We start from the raw sequence: 13,873 nt of genomic DNA, 5'->3' as shown, positions 1-13,873 counted from the left end.
GTGGTGGGTTTGATAACAAGACTAAAGGTTTCCTGATAATCAACCCTGGGCTGCTGATGAAATCCCTTTGCAGCTAGTCAAGCCTTATACCATTCAAGAGAACCATCAGATTTACGTTTGATGCGGTAGACCCATTTACAGCCCACAAGATTCATTGTAGAGGAACGAGGGACTAATGACCACGTTCCATTTTTAATTAAGGCATTGAATTCTTCAGTCATAGCAGTGCGTCACTCTGGAACCTTGGAAGCTTGCAAAACATAAGTATGTTCAAGGGGGGGGGGGGAAACATCATTAGATAAAGCATGGGGCCGAGAAGGCCATAGTGGGGCAGCATACAACTCTTGAATAGAGCGAGTACGAAGAGGGGGAGGGGATGGGAGGGAGACAGGTGGGGAAGAGGACGGCGATGGCAGTGTGGGGTTGTCGATAATAGGTGGGTCAGATAAGGGAGGTAGGGGAGGGGATGGCAAAGGTGGTGAGGGGGGATCATGAGGAGGTGTAGGTGTAGCAAGTGGGACTGTACAAGGAATGGAGGCCCAAGGAGATGGGAAAGAAGGGGAAGAGGGAGGAGAGGGAGGGGAGGAGGAGAGAAAGGGAAAAGATTTCTCATCGATGCAGACATGATGAGCAATCCAAAATTTTTTGGAGCGAATATCGAAATAGCAGTATCCAGTGTGTGAAGGACTATAACCAAGAAAGACACAGAGTGTGGAATGAGAATCCATCTTGTGACGATTATATGGTTAAATATGAGGGTAGCAGAGACAACCAAAAACCTGAAGAAAGGAATAATCAAGAACTTTGTGATGAACCAATTGGAATGGTGAGATATGATCTGACACACGGAAAGGCATGCGATTAATAAGAAAGATAACGGTTTCAAAAGCATAGTGCCACTACTGCTGAGGAACATGACCATGGGCAAGTAAGGACAATCCAATTTCAACAATGTGCCGATGGCGACGCTTAACAGCCCCTTGTTGCACATGAGTGTGTGGGCAAGAGAGGCGATGAGAGATGCCAACAGAGGAGAAGAAGGTGTATACTCACCCCCCCCCAATCAGTTTGCACAACACGAATTTTGCAATTAAATAAACATTCAACCATTAGATGAAAAGTGCAAAAAATAGAAAAGACATCAGATTTTCTTTGAAGGGGAAAATACCAAATATATTTAGTGCAATCATCAATAAAAATTACAAAATAACGATGGCCATCACTAGAAACAGTAAGAGAGGGCCCCCAAACATCACTATATATTAAGTCCAAAGGAAATAAACTACGAGAAGGAGAAAGATGCAAAGAAAGACGACTAGCTTTGCTAAGTTTGCAAGCATTACATAAATGTGATAAACGAGAAGAATGACATGGAAGACTATTCTGACGAAGCATAAAACGTAGGAGACGTTCATGGGGATGACCAAGGCGGGAATGCCAAACGTCCAAGGAGGTTCTTTCAGCAGTATTGGTGGTTGGGGAAGAAGCTGAATCAAAGGAGATGGTGTAGAGACCATTGTTACTCAGTCCGGAAAGTAGTATGTTCTTGGTTACCTGGTCCTTCACAAAAAAGTGAGAAGAATGAAACTCAAAATAAACAGAATTATCTTGATAGAACTTTTGAACGGAAAGGAGATTTTTAGATATAGAAGGAATATGTAAAATATTAAATAAATGAAAAGAAAGAGAGTCAAAAGAGAATTGATAAGTAGCAGTACCAATTGATGAGCACACTTATGTGTGAAATATTAGGGTCATAGAGCATGCATTTTTATACTTGGAACCGAGCTACTTGAGGTTTTTGTTTGTGTTTTCAGGTTTTAGGTGAATTCTTATGAAAATGGAGCAAATGATAATAAGGAGCCATTTTTAAGCTGTTTAGTGGTGTTTGGCAGTAGCCGAAAGAGCCCAGGAGTCGAGAAAATAAAGTTTGGATTGAGCACTGAAAGAATCACGCCAATTAGTCAAATTTGAACATGAGTACAGTGGGCTCCTTAGAATAATTTTGAGGTGTTAAAAGTATGGATGCGTAGCCCATCTAGTCAGCTTCGTAACGGTTCAAACGGCACTTGATTCCAAGTTGAAACGAAGAAGTTACGGCCATTTCCGTAACGACGCGTGAAAATGGCATGCTACTGTTTTCATTTTTTATGATAGGGGTTTATTCATAATTATCAAAAATTGGCCAGAGACAAAGTAAAGTAGAAGTTTGGATTTGAGGGGCTGTATTACAATTAGTAGAAGTTATCTTTTCTGTTAGCCAAAAGATTCCATTTGGAAGGCTCTAGAGCAGTCCAATTTCAACTTGAGATATCTGGGGCTCCCTAATTCCAAATTGGACAAAATTTAGGTCTATTTTGGGTGATTTTCGTAAGGAATACAATAGTGAGGCCTATATAAGCACCCCATGCTCCATGTTTTTTAAAGGACAAAATGGATATTTTATTTATTGTGAGTGGAATCCTAGTCATCACTCTCTCTCTCCTCCAACTTTTTAAGGGTACTTTTGGGATTTTACTTTGGATAGATTTCTCTGAAGAAGATTCTCTCATCCTTGGAAGGTTGAAAAGTTAAAGATGCCTTGATCTTATTGCTTGGAGAAGACACCTGCAAAAAAAAGGAAGCACAAGAATTAAATTAGAAAGTCCACCTTTTAGAAAATAGAAGGTTTATGTAGCTACGATTTTTATCTCTCCCACTTTCTATTTTTTTTTTTTCTTGGGATTCAAGCTTTTTGTAAAGGAAGGAGAATGGAATATTTCTCCTACCTCTTCTCTCTTCTCCCTTCTCCTCTGCTTCCCCCTATAAATACCCCTTGCCCTTTGGGTTGTAACTAGTTAATTTTTAGTTAGTTCTAGTTCAGTTTTAGTTCAATTTTTAGTGCAATTTTTAGTTCAATTCATTAGTGAAATTTCTCTCTTCTTCATCCAATTTTTGGCTTTTTAAGTTTTCTAGTTTGATTTATGAGTTTAGTTTAATGATTGTAATAGGTTTAATTCATGCTTTAATTTCAATTTATGTCTTCAATATGGTTGTAATCCTTTAATTCTAGTTTAGTTTTAAAGCTTTCTAGTCTAGGCTTCTAATCCTTGTGAAAAGAATTAGAGACTTGAAAGAGGAAGCCATGCAAGGATTAATTAAGTGTTCAAGCTTCATCAAATTACATTCATGCAAGGCTTAATTCATTCATGCACTTTCAACTTTGGTAGAAGGGAGTATCAAGTTCTTATTTTTATTTTTATGTTCTTCTTTTTAACCTCTTAATTCTTCTAGTTTCTAATTTCTTCTTCTTATTCTCTACCTCTTTCTTCTTCTATTAGTTTTATGTTATTAGTATTCTCATCTCCATTAATCCCTCCATTCTATTAGGAATTTTCATTCTCCATTATTTTTATTTTCATTCTCATTCTCTACCTCTCTAATTCAATCATGTTTTTAGGATTTTATTTTTTAGTTACTATTATAATTCTGCATTATGGTAGGATTTTAATTTAATTAATTTTGTTTTAATTTCAGATTTGGTAGCGCCATTTCAAGTGTGGTAGAAGCAAGCAATTTCAGTCCGGTTCAAGCACCTTCGGGTTTCACCTCTTTAATCTCTTAGCTTTATTTCTCCCTTTATTTTTTTTATGTGGTTATGATGTGTGGCTGTAATTTATTCCTTCAAATCCACGTTAGTTTTGATAGGTTAGATGCTTATGTGTTAGGACGCCAATTCAATTCCTTAGATGCATAATTTCGATAGATGCTTATGAGTTAGGATACGTTAGTTTAATCATCATTAGTTTAATCCATCACTTTAATTAATTTGGTTCACTTTGCATTGCTTTAAAGTGAGTAAAATAGAGTGGCGTATATCTCCTTGAGTTCAACCCGTAGCTACGATTGATCCATACGTTTGCGGTTATTATTTCTTGCAAACACCAATGTTGGAGATGGGGAGTCCCTTACCGTTGCCTACATGGAGCTGATCAGGGCCATGGTAGCTATCATAGGAAGAGAGAGAGTTGAGATCTGGGGTGACATGGTGAGAAGCACTAGTATCCAGATACTAGGTGAGGGCAGTGGAAGGTGGTGGGGTGGGAAGTAAAGGAGGGTTTGCATAGTAGGCTGCATGGGGAGGGGTAGGAGGATAGGGGCGGTAGGGTGGGGGAGAAGTGTGAGTGGAGGGGTGGGGTTGGGGTGATGAAAAAGGTGGGGCTGGTCTTTATAATGACATTGGGCAGCAGTGTGGTAAAGGTGGTGACAAATAGTACACCATGCAGTGGCCCCTTGTGAAGATGAACGACCCCTAAAACCACGACCACGACCACGGCCGCGGCCACCCCTACATAGCTGCATCTAGATCAAAAGAAGAGGGGTTACGCTGAACATTATTGGCAGTGGGTAAGCTTGCCGATGGAGAAGACTCAGTGAGTGAGAGCTTATTCAACGCCGAACCATGGAGAAACTCATGGCTAAGAAACATAGCATGGAGTTCATCATATGAAATAGCATTTGTCTTGGTGAGGAGAGAAGAAACCATAGCCTAAAATTCCAGTTTCAAGCCTCGATAGACATGAAGGTTGAAGGTGCTTGGGCGCAAGGGCTGACTAGCGGCATTGAGTTCAGCCACAATTGCTTTGGCACGAGTAAGAAATTTAGATACAGGTTCATCTTGCTGATGTGTTATATCCAAAATAGCCATGGTAAGACACATTAAACGGCTCTCAGAAGGAGAGGAGAGAGTAGTGGATAGGGTATCCCAAATTTCCTTACTCGATTTCATACCGAGAATGAGAGAAAAAACCTCTTCAGAGAGCGATGCGATCAGGAGACTTTGAATCATCGCATCATTGCGACACTAGGTAATAGCGGCAGTATCATCGATAGGGCATGGAGTAGATCCATCGAGATGTCCAAATAAATTTTGAGCCACGAGGATGGTTCGACTTGGGTCTGCTAGTAGAGATAATTCTTCGTGGTTAACTTGATGGATATGTAGTGGTGAGCCTGCGGAAATGGCATACCAGGCACGGAAGCTATAGTGGTAAGAGCAGCAACATCACCCATATTGGAAGAAGAATGAAGAAATGAAAAGAAAAAGGCCAGGAATGCTAGCTCGTGGGAGCAACGACGGATGATACTGTAAGGACCGTGGTCCTCGGGACAAGGGCTCCTCAAACTTGCTATATGGTGACATGGGTTTGATATATATATATATATATATATATATATATATATATGTATATAGATATGGATAATATTGTCAATGTATAATATTGATAAATAGGGGATTGGGATCATGCATTAAAATATGCTAATATAATGTGAAGTCGCCACCTAGGGTTAGGGCCTAGGACCCATTAAGTGTAGCCCTATCCATTGTGAACGGAATCGGGCTACATGACTCCATATGGTCTGACCAGAGGTTCGGGTAAGGGGTTAGGTTATGAGCATGGGAAGGTGTTAGGCACCCACCTCGCCCGGCTGAAGTCAGTCTCTCTGTATTAGATGCTACATAAAGACGAATGTTCTCTCTCTTTTATTACGGGGATGGGGGATATTATGAACTACATTCAGATGCTATGAATTGAACTAAAAACATAATAAACTACATTACATATATGAAAAATACGGACTAAAATGATGGAATACGAAAGGACTACATCGAATCAACAAGAATGCAGTTATTATACTTGTATGGTTGTATTCCCCTGGCTCAGGGGAGATAGACGAATGGACTGACGTTGATTCCTTTCTGGGCAGAGTAACTGCTCTTTCAAGTGATTTGGAGAGGAGTAAACAGACAGAATAATGTCTATAATAAAAGAGTTTTGATTGTTAGCCGCACACTGACGGGATAACAATGCCTAGGAGCAAAAGCGCTCTATACTCAGAGGGATAATCGAAGGATCTATCCGCAACCAAGAAAACTTCACTCACTCACATTCTTATGAGAGAAGGAGGAGAAATGAGGGTGAGAAGGGAGAAAAAGAGGGTAGGAATTACTTGGGGAGGGTCTCTCCACCCAAAAATTGCTTGGAAAATGTGGGAGAGGACCCCCTCTCTCTCCTGGCCAGATAAGTCCTCCATGGAACCGTGGAGATGTCCACGGCGCCGTGGGGGACTTTTCCATGGCACCGTGGGTGACATCAGCACTCCGTGAGGGTGTAGTGCCATTTTTTCTTGTTTTTAGGCCTAAAATGGGTCATTTTGTGCTCAGCATGGTTCTTGGTCTTATGGGTCAGGTATCTTGGGTCTAGAAAGAAGGAGAGTGCGTCGTCCATCGTCCATGTCCCGTTGTCATCATCGCCAATTAGGGGATGACAAAAATCAATGTCTACAGATACCATATGAGATCTAAGAATTCTCAGTTGAGTTTTCATTGATTGTAAAGATATATTTATACATGAGATTATGGTAAGCCTAGAGATCGGATTCCCTAAATAGGGTAATGGAAAGAGAAGAGATTGTGTACATGTGATAATAGGAAAGTGAGAGAATGAATCCTAAACAAATCAACCATATATAGAGTTTCTATTTGAGTGAAACTCTATATACGTTAATATTCTCCAATGGGCTAAGAATGTCGATGATGAAGTTGTCGCTGCTGGGGGACCCATCTCCATCAAAGATTTCAACCTCCATGTCTTCAGAGCTCTTCGATATGAGTTGCAGGATATTGTACCTACATTACTTGGTCATGAGAAACCCATCTCTTACATAGATCTTCAAGCCTTACTAGTGAGTCATGAATTTTTACGTTCCAAACCTATCACCAAGCTGAGCATTACAGACAACCCACCTTCTCCTATGGAAAACACCATTCAAAAGGATTCCTCCATCTCCTCTTCACATACTATCAATTTCTCCTCAACTGGTCGCGATATGGGAAGAGGTCATGGAGGTCATAGTCATGGCGGTTGATTTTCCTCCTTCTGGCGGTTGTGGTGGCTTATGGTGCATCATATGTAACAGGAATAATCACTTCACCAATTACTGCTATTACTACCAGCCTTTCCCTCCTTATGGCTATAACCCTCCCCTACTATGCATCCATCTTATCATGCATACTCCCATGCTGCCCCTACCTTTCCATCTCATAATCGATCTGTTCTCCCCACCCCTCTACCCTCCACTGCCGTAACATGGTACCTTGACACGGGGACCTCCCATCACATTACTCCCTGATATACACTCCTTGTCCTCTTACGATGAGTATACCAGTCTGGATCAAGTTCAAGTTGGAGACCGTAAGGGGTTGCCCATCACACACATTGGTGATTCTTTTATTTCCTCTCCTTGTTATAATCGTTTCTTTCATTTATCTAATGTATTACACGTTCCTTCTATTTCTAAACCATTGCTTTTTTTTACACAATATTCTAGAGATATTAACATGTATTTTCAATTCCACACTTCCCACTTCTTTGTGAAGGACCAGGTCACCAAGTCCATAGTGCTGTCCAGTCTGAGTAGTAGTGACCTATACACCCTCTAGTCCTCCTCCAACTCTTCTTCATCCATGACTGTAGCTGAGTGCACCAATCTCCACCGGTGGCATTGTCATCTTGGTTGGTCACCCTCATGAGAGGGTCCTTCATTTTAATTTAAAAGAAAACAATTTACCATGTAATTCTGATTGTTTATTTCTGTCTGTATCGCTTGCAAGTTGGGCAAAGCCAGTCATTAACATTTATCTACTTCAAATTCTAGGAGTTTATTTCCCTTAGATATTATTTACAGTGATGTATGGGGGACCTTCTCCCACTCATTCCTTCATGTTCATCGTTACTTCATTATTTTTGTTGATGATAATATTAAGTATGTGTGTTTTTATCCTCTTACTCGAAAATCTGAAGTTTTTGACACTTTTCTTCACTTTCAAGCATTGGGAAAACGATTATTTTCTTGTAAAATCAGATCTGTGCAAATTGATTGGGGCGGGGAATATTGCTCTATTCCCCATTTCATTTCCAAACTTGGCATTTAACATCGTTTGGCTGCCCCTCACATGCATGAGCAACAAGGGGCAGTTGAGCATCATCAACGGCATACCATTGAAACTGGCCTCTCCCTTCTTGCTCATATGTCTGTCCCTCAATGTTACTGGCACCATGCTTTTGAAACAACAACCACAAACCACAAACCACCTAATTACACTTTTTTGCACATTTTTGGTTTCCTGTGTTTTCCTTTTTTATGTCCTTACAACAACCACAAAATGAATTTCTGCTCCACACCATGTGCGTTTCTTGGCTACAATCTATCTCACTCCACATACCGTTGCCTAGATCTCAAAACCAATAGGATGTACATTGCCCGCCATGTATGCTTTGATGAACTAACCTTTCCCTTCGCCACCCACCAATCCATCTTGGGTGCTCATCCGTCTTCCCATTAATCACCGTCCTCTCCATGGACTGTTTCCCCTCTCCATCCTCCTCCACCTAGCATCCCTACTGCTCCTCACCCTCCCCTCCACTGTTACCTTCTCTACCGATTCTGTCTCATGTCCCTTCGGCTTCCCCCTCTCCTTCCCCCATCCCTTTTGCCGCACCACTCACCCCAGCCTCCTCATTGCCCGAACCACTCCCATCAACTTCCCAATCGGCTGCCTCCTCTTCTCCTCCCCTATGAACTCACCTGATCTAGGACCTGTATCCTTCATCCACCCCTCCCCAACCCAACCCCTCTGGTCTTCAAATTTTTGCCACACCTCCCCTCCCACCTGCTTCATCTAACCAAGTACACCGCATGACCTTGCACCCTTGCCCTCCCCCACCCAATGCTCTCATGGCTTTCTCCTCCACCCTTGAACCCACATGTTACACACAAGCTGCCAAACACCTGAGTGGTGTGTTTCCATGAGAGAAGAATTTAATATTTTGGTTCGTAATGGTACATGGTCTCTCATTCCAAGACCACCGCACAAGAATTTAGTTGGTTGCAAGTGGGTTTATCGAATCAAGCGCAAGGATGATGGTTCACTTGAGCGTCATAAAGCTCGTCTTGTTGCCAAGGGCTTTCACCAACAACATGGCTTTGATTAGAACGAAACCTTCAGCCATGTTATTAAACAGATCACCATCTGGAGCATTCTTACCATTGCAGTGTCACAGGAGTGGTCTATTCGCCAACTTGATGTTCATAATGTGTTTTTGCATGGGTTTTTACAAGAAGAGGTCTACTTGATCCAACCCCTTGCTTTGAGGACTCCACCAAGCCAAATTATGTTTGGAAGATCCATCGCTCATTTTACGGCCTTAAGCAGGCTCCCTAGGCTTGGTTTCATAGGTTGTCATAGTTCTTGCTCCAACTCGGTTTTAATGCCTCCAAGACCGACCCTTCATTATTTATCTTCAATCAGGGCAGCTCTTTGACTTATGTGCTGATTTATGTCGATGACATATTAGTTACTGGCAATGATTCAAGTCATATAGACCGCCTACTATCTCAACTGGCCTCTAAGTTTTCAATCAAGGATCTCGATGATCTCCTTTTTTTTCGTGGGTATTGAGGCTGCCTGTCATTCCTAGGGGTTACTTCTTTCTCAATCTAGGTATATCAGGGATTTACTACAATCGACTGGCATGACTGACTGTAAGCCGTTCCTTACCCCAATGCCCACTTCTACACTGGCGTCTGATTCAGGGGGTGTCCTCATGTCCAACCTCACTCAATACCGTTCCATTGCTGGTGCACTTTGGTACATAACTTTGACTCGCCTTGATGTCACATTCACTGTCAATAGGGCATGCCAATATATGCATTCTCCCTCTAAGGATAATTTGATGTTGGTAAAGCAGATTCTTCATGATCTCAAACATTCAATTGATCATGGTTTACTAATTGAGTGGTCTCCCTTGCATTCTCTCTAGGCCTTTTTTGATGTGGATTGGGCATGTAGTGGTGCGAACCATAGGTCTACCGGTGGATATGCTATTTTTTTTGTTTGAATCTAATTTTCTAGACGTCCTACAAACAGCAAACTATTGCTCACTCATCTACTAAATTTGAGTATAAGGCCTTGGCTAACGCCACCACAAAACTTATTTGGCTGGAGTCCCTATTCACGGAGCTTGGCTTCCATTATTTGGCCCCTGTCCTTTGGTGTGAAAACATTGGGGACACCTATCTATTGGCTAACCCTATTTTCCATGCTCAAACTAAGCACATGGAAATTGATTTCCATTTTGTCCGTGAGCGTGTCGCCTAAAAGCAGCTTATCATCCAGTTTATCTCCACTCAGGATCATTTGGGCAATATTTTAACAAAGCTGTTAGCCATATCACATTTTTAGTTTTCGAGAGACAAGCTGAAGATCCACTGTTTCAAATCTTCATCTTAAGGGGGTGTGTTAGACGATATTGAGTTTGCCTCAGTATAGGAAACTCGATATTAGATTCCCACTATATTTAAAATTTCATATTGCATGCAATCTTATAATCACACGTATCATATCTTTCCTATTGTATAGTTGATTTAGGATTCTCCCACTGTATGTTATATAAGTTCCAGTATTGGGGTCCAATCTAATGTAATAGAAATATTAGAATTGACAATCTAGACTCAAATTTAAGGGTTCAATCAATGTAAATGCCAATATCAGTTGAAGTGTGAAAGCATTTCTGGATACTAGTAAATACTCCTTGAATTTAATACAAAAGAGTGTGATTTTTGAATAATTTCTACTTTCTCCATGGCACTATAGATGAATATTCCATGCAAAATGCAGTAGGTAGAAGTAGAACAACAATACTTGATGGATTTGTGGATGGAACAATTCCTAGATGTTGTGGGCATCCCAGGCGCATACCTATAGCTGAAAATTGTGCAGGCCCACAAGTACTTCCAGCAGAAAACCTTGGAACAATACCTATGCAGTATGCACCACCAAATGATGTTGTTAGCCCTGAAATTCCTTGTTGCTTGGAAAACAAAGGCTATTGTGAGAATTATACTAATTTTCTCCAGAGCGGATTGCCTCAGCGTGTCTTGCTCTTTGCCACCAATGAGTGGGTCGATTTTCCTGAAAAGGTGACGAAGGAATTCATCCAAGCATTTCAATCCGGGAAGTCTTCAAATATAGTAATGATCAATAGATCAAGATACTTAGTCGACTTCATCAACATGGTTCTTATCAGCCTAGAAAATAGGGCTCAGAAATCAATTGCGTGGATCGACAAAGCTAACAACTGTTTCTTTCCCAAGTTAGTCATTGATGGAGGTGATACAACAAGAATTGGTATGGAGGTAATTATTGCATAGTATAATGGTTGTGTAAATATATCAAGGCCTCAAAATGGAAACAATAATTTGACTTATCCTCTGATCATGGAGATTTCAGATGATAACGATGATATTCCTATGGTTAGTAATGTGCCCATGGTATGCAATGGAAGTTGAAGCCAACATGTACCCATGAGTTTCTACTTTGATTCCTTAGTATCTCAAGGACTAGAGGAAGTGGATAAAAGCAGTCAATACTACTTTAATGTGCAGAACTCTTTCTTGTCAGGATTAGGAAAATTTGTGGATCTAGGTTGCATTTTGGGAGTTTGCCACTATAATCCAGTAGGCTTCCCAGCTCTAGCTCAACGGTTGGCATTCCAGCAACAAGTAAAACACATAAGAAAATTCCATGGTCACTCCAATGTTTTCCGTGCATGGTTTGGTGCATCCAAGCAGGGTATAGCCAATATTATACTTCATGGTTTGGTGCTTGTATCAACTCACTTGATGGTATTTCTTATGTCAATGGTCTTTATCTCAATTCGGAAGGAAACTCCTACCTCAGGTACCTTTGCTATATCCACATGTTTGTTAACTTATCACTATGTTTTAGCTTTAACTTTGGATTGATCTATTTTAGACTTGTCTCGGATCACCTACAAAAAGGTGACTGTGTTAGGTAATTAACTGATACGCCAAAAGCTCCAGAGCTGATGGAACACGTTAAATCAAGCCTTTTAACACTCATATTAGGCTGGCCCAATCTACCGCCCATACACTATAATGGGCCCCATTAGTCACATAACAGGCCACCACGCTTCCATAGTTGTCTTTCTTGGCTGCTCTTACTGTAGGTAGCTCTCGCTCTGGCAGTTGGTAGCTCTTTCCAGGCGGCTCCACTATGCTCCAGAATTTTTCCTAGCGGTAGGTAGCCCTTTCTTGATGGCTTTCACTCTACTCCAAGTAGTCCTTCTCCTACGTAGCCCTTTTCGTGATTCGAACCTGTGACGTGGTCACTGGCTCTGATACCAAATGTCAGGTATTTACCAATACGCCAAAAGCTTGAGAGCTAATGGAATGCGTTAAATTAATCAATCCCTTTAACCTATCGCATACTAGGCTGGCCCAATCTATCGGCCATACACTACAGTGGGACCCATTAGGCACATAACAGACTGAGTATTGTATAGCACCATATTAAATCTCAATTCTATTTGATTTCTATCAATTTTGGAATTCCTACAGTGTAAAAAATTGTAGAGTTGATGAGAATGGCATTCAATACATATTATTGTGCAAAGTAATCATGGGGCGCATGGAGAAAATAGAACCAGGATCCCGTTAGTGGCACTCAAGTTCTGATACTTTTTATAGTGGTGTGGATAACCTTCTGAATCCAAAAACTTATGTCATATGTGGTTCACATGTTAATCTTCACATAGAACTGGAGTGCATTGTCAATTTTCATCTTCCTCCAAGCAGCAGAGGTAATCCGTACTTCCAAGTAAAGTTGTTTCTTTCATTCAAGAGAAAATATTATGGCTTGCAAACTTGCTTTTCTAGGATTAATATTATTTCTTCAAACAAATTACTTTGTTGGGCTCAACACTAATTCTGATATGGATAAAGCGCTTTTGTTTACACGTTAAGATTATGTGTAGAGTGATTACCTCATGAGATATTATGAATCTGACAACCTTCCTTAACTACTTTGAGAATGAAGACCAACAATTGACGCATAGTTAACTATAAAGTCTTAGAATTCAATTTTATATTTCATGTATAGGTACATAAGCTTCAGCTTCCTCTAGATGCAATGCCATTGTCACCTCGGATATCAATTTTCAAGATTTTTACAACAGCTCGACTGACGGTATCTCATATAAGCAAGGATATACTAGACAACCAGTTTCATGATTTCAGGGTATTTTTCCTTTAATAATTAATTCATAGAGATTCTTTCTTATCCTCGATTCAAAAATACTAATGGATGTTCTTTTTGGTATTTGGGTCTATGTAAGATAATCGACAAAGATCAGCTGCTTATGAAGATGAAGGAGATTGCAGATGACCTATTGTTGACCATATTGAAGAAGATGAAAAACATACAGTCGTTTGAGATAATTTTACAACTACAATAATCAAAGCATCATTTAGACATCTTTAAAGCTGCGAGTAGTAAAGAACTCAAGGGCTTGGTTTTGACTTTTACTCTTTGAAACTTTAATAATCAGTAAGACTTTATGATAACTACCAAATGTGTATGGTGTTTCCTGTTCTTTGTTGCTTAATTTAGAAGGGTTGATGATGGTGATAGACTATAGACACCTCATTTTGTTAACCCTAGGGCCCTCTTGACAATGATGAGCAACCTTCAAGGCGTAGAGTCTGGGTATTTTTAGATGTAGGGTAAGTGTCCACTTTTCCAAATTTCCATAAATTGTTCACACGAATGATCCAAAATACTCCTGAGAGAGAAATCCCATGGCATAACTATCAGAAGTGTCTAAATGATCGACTATCTCACCATACCGCAACTTGGTACAAAAATATGCTCATATGACCCCTTTACTGGAGAAAATTCCATTTTGACAAGTTGTGTAATACACCACATCTGAAATTCATGGATTAATATTATTTAAATTTTGATGCCGGT

The 13,873-nt window shown here is 40.4% G+C and overlaps 1 long non-coding RNA gene across 1 annotated transcript; it reads left to right on the top strand.

Moving 5' to 3' along the window:
• The first annotated feature begins 11,420 nt into the window (after positions 1-11,420).
• On the top strand, positions 11,421-12,691 carry LOC122662604. Its single transcript, XR_006333061.1, has 2 exons — positions 11,421-11,782; positions 12,463-12,691. It is a non-coding gene; the product is annotated as an uncharacterized LOC122662604 (long non-coding RNA).
• The last annotated feature ends 1,182 nt before the right edge of the window (positions 12,692-13,873 follow it).

The sequence above is a fragment of the Telopea speciosissima genome, chromosome 5 (genome assembly GCF_018873765.1).
Source record: "Telopea speciosissima isolate NSW1024214 ecotype Mountain lineage chromosome 5, Tspe_v1, whole genome shotgun sequence".
NCBI lineage: Eukaryota > Viridiplantae > Streptophyta > Magnoliopsida > Proteales > Proteaceae > Telopea > Telopea speciosissima.
Note: the sequence above shows the minus strand (reverse complement) of the source record. Positions and strands in the feature narration are given on the sequence as shown.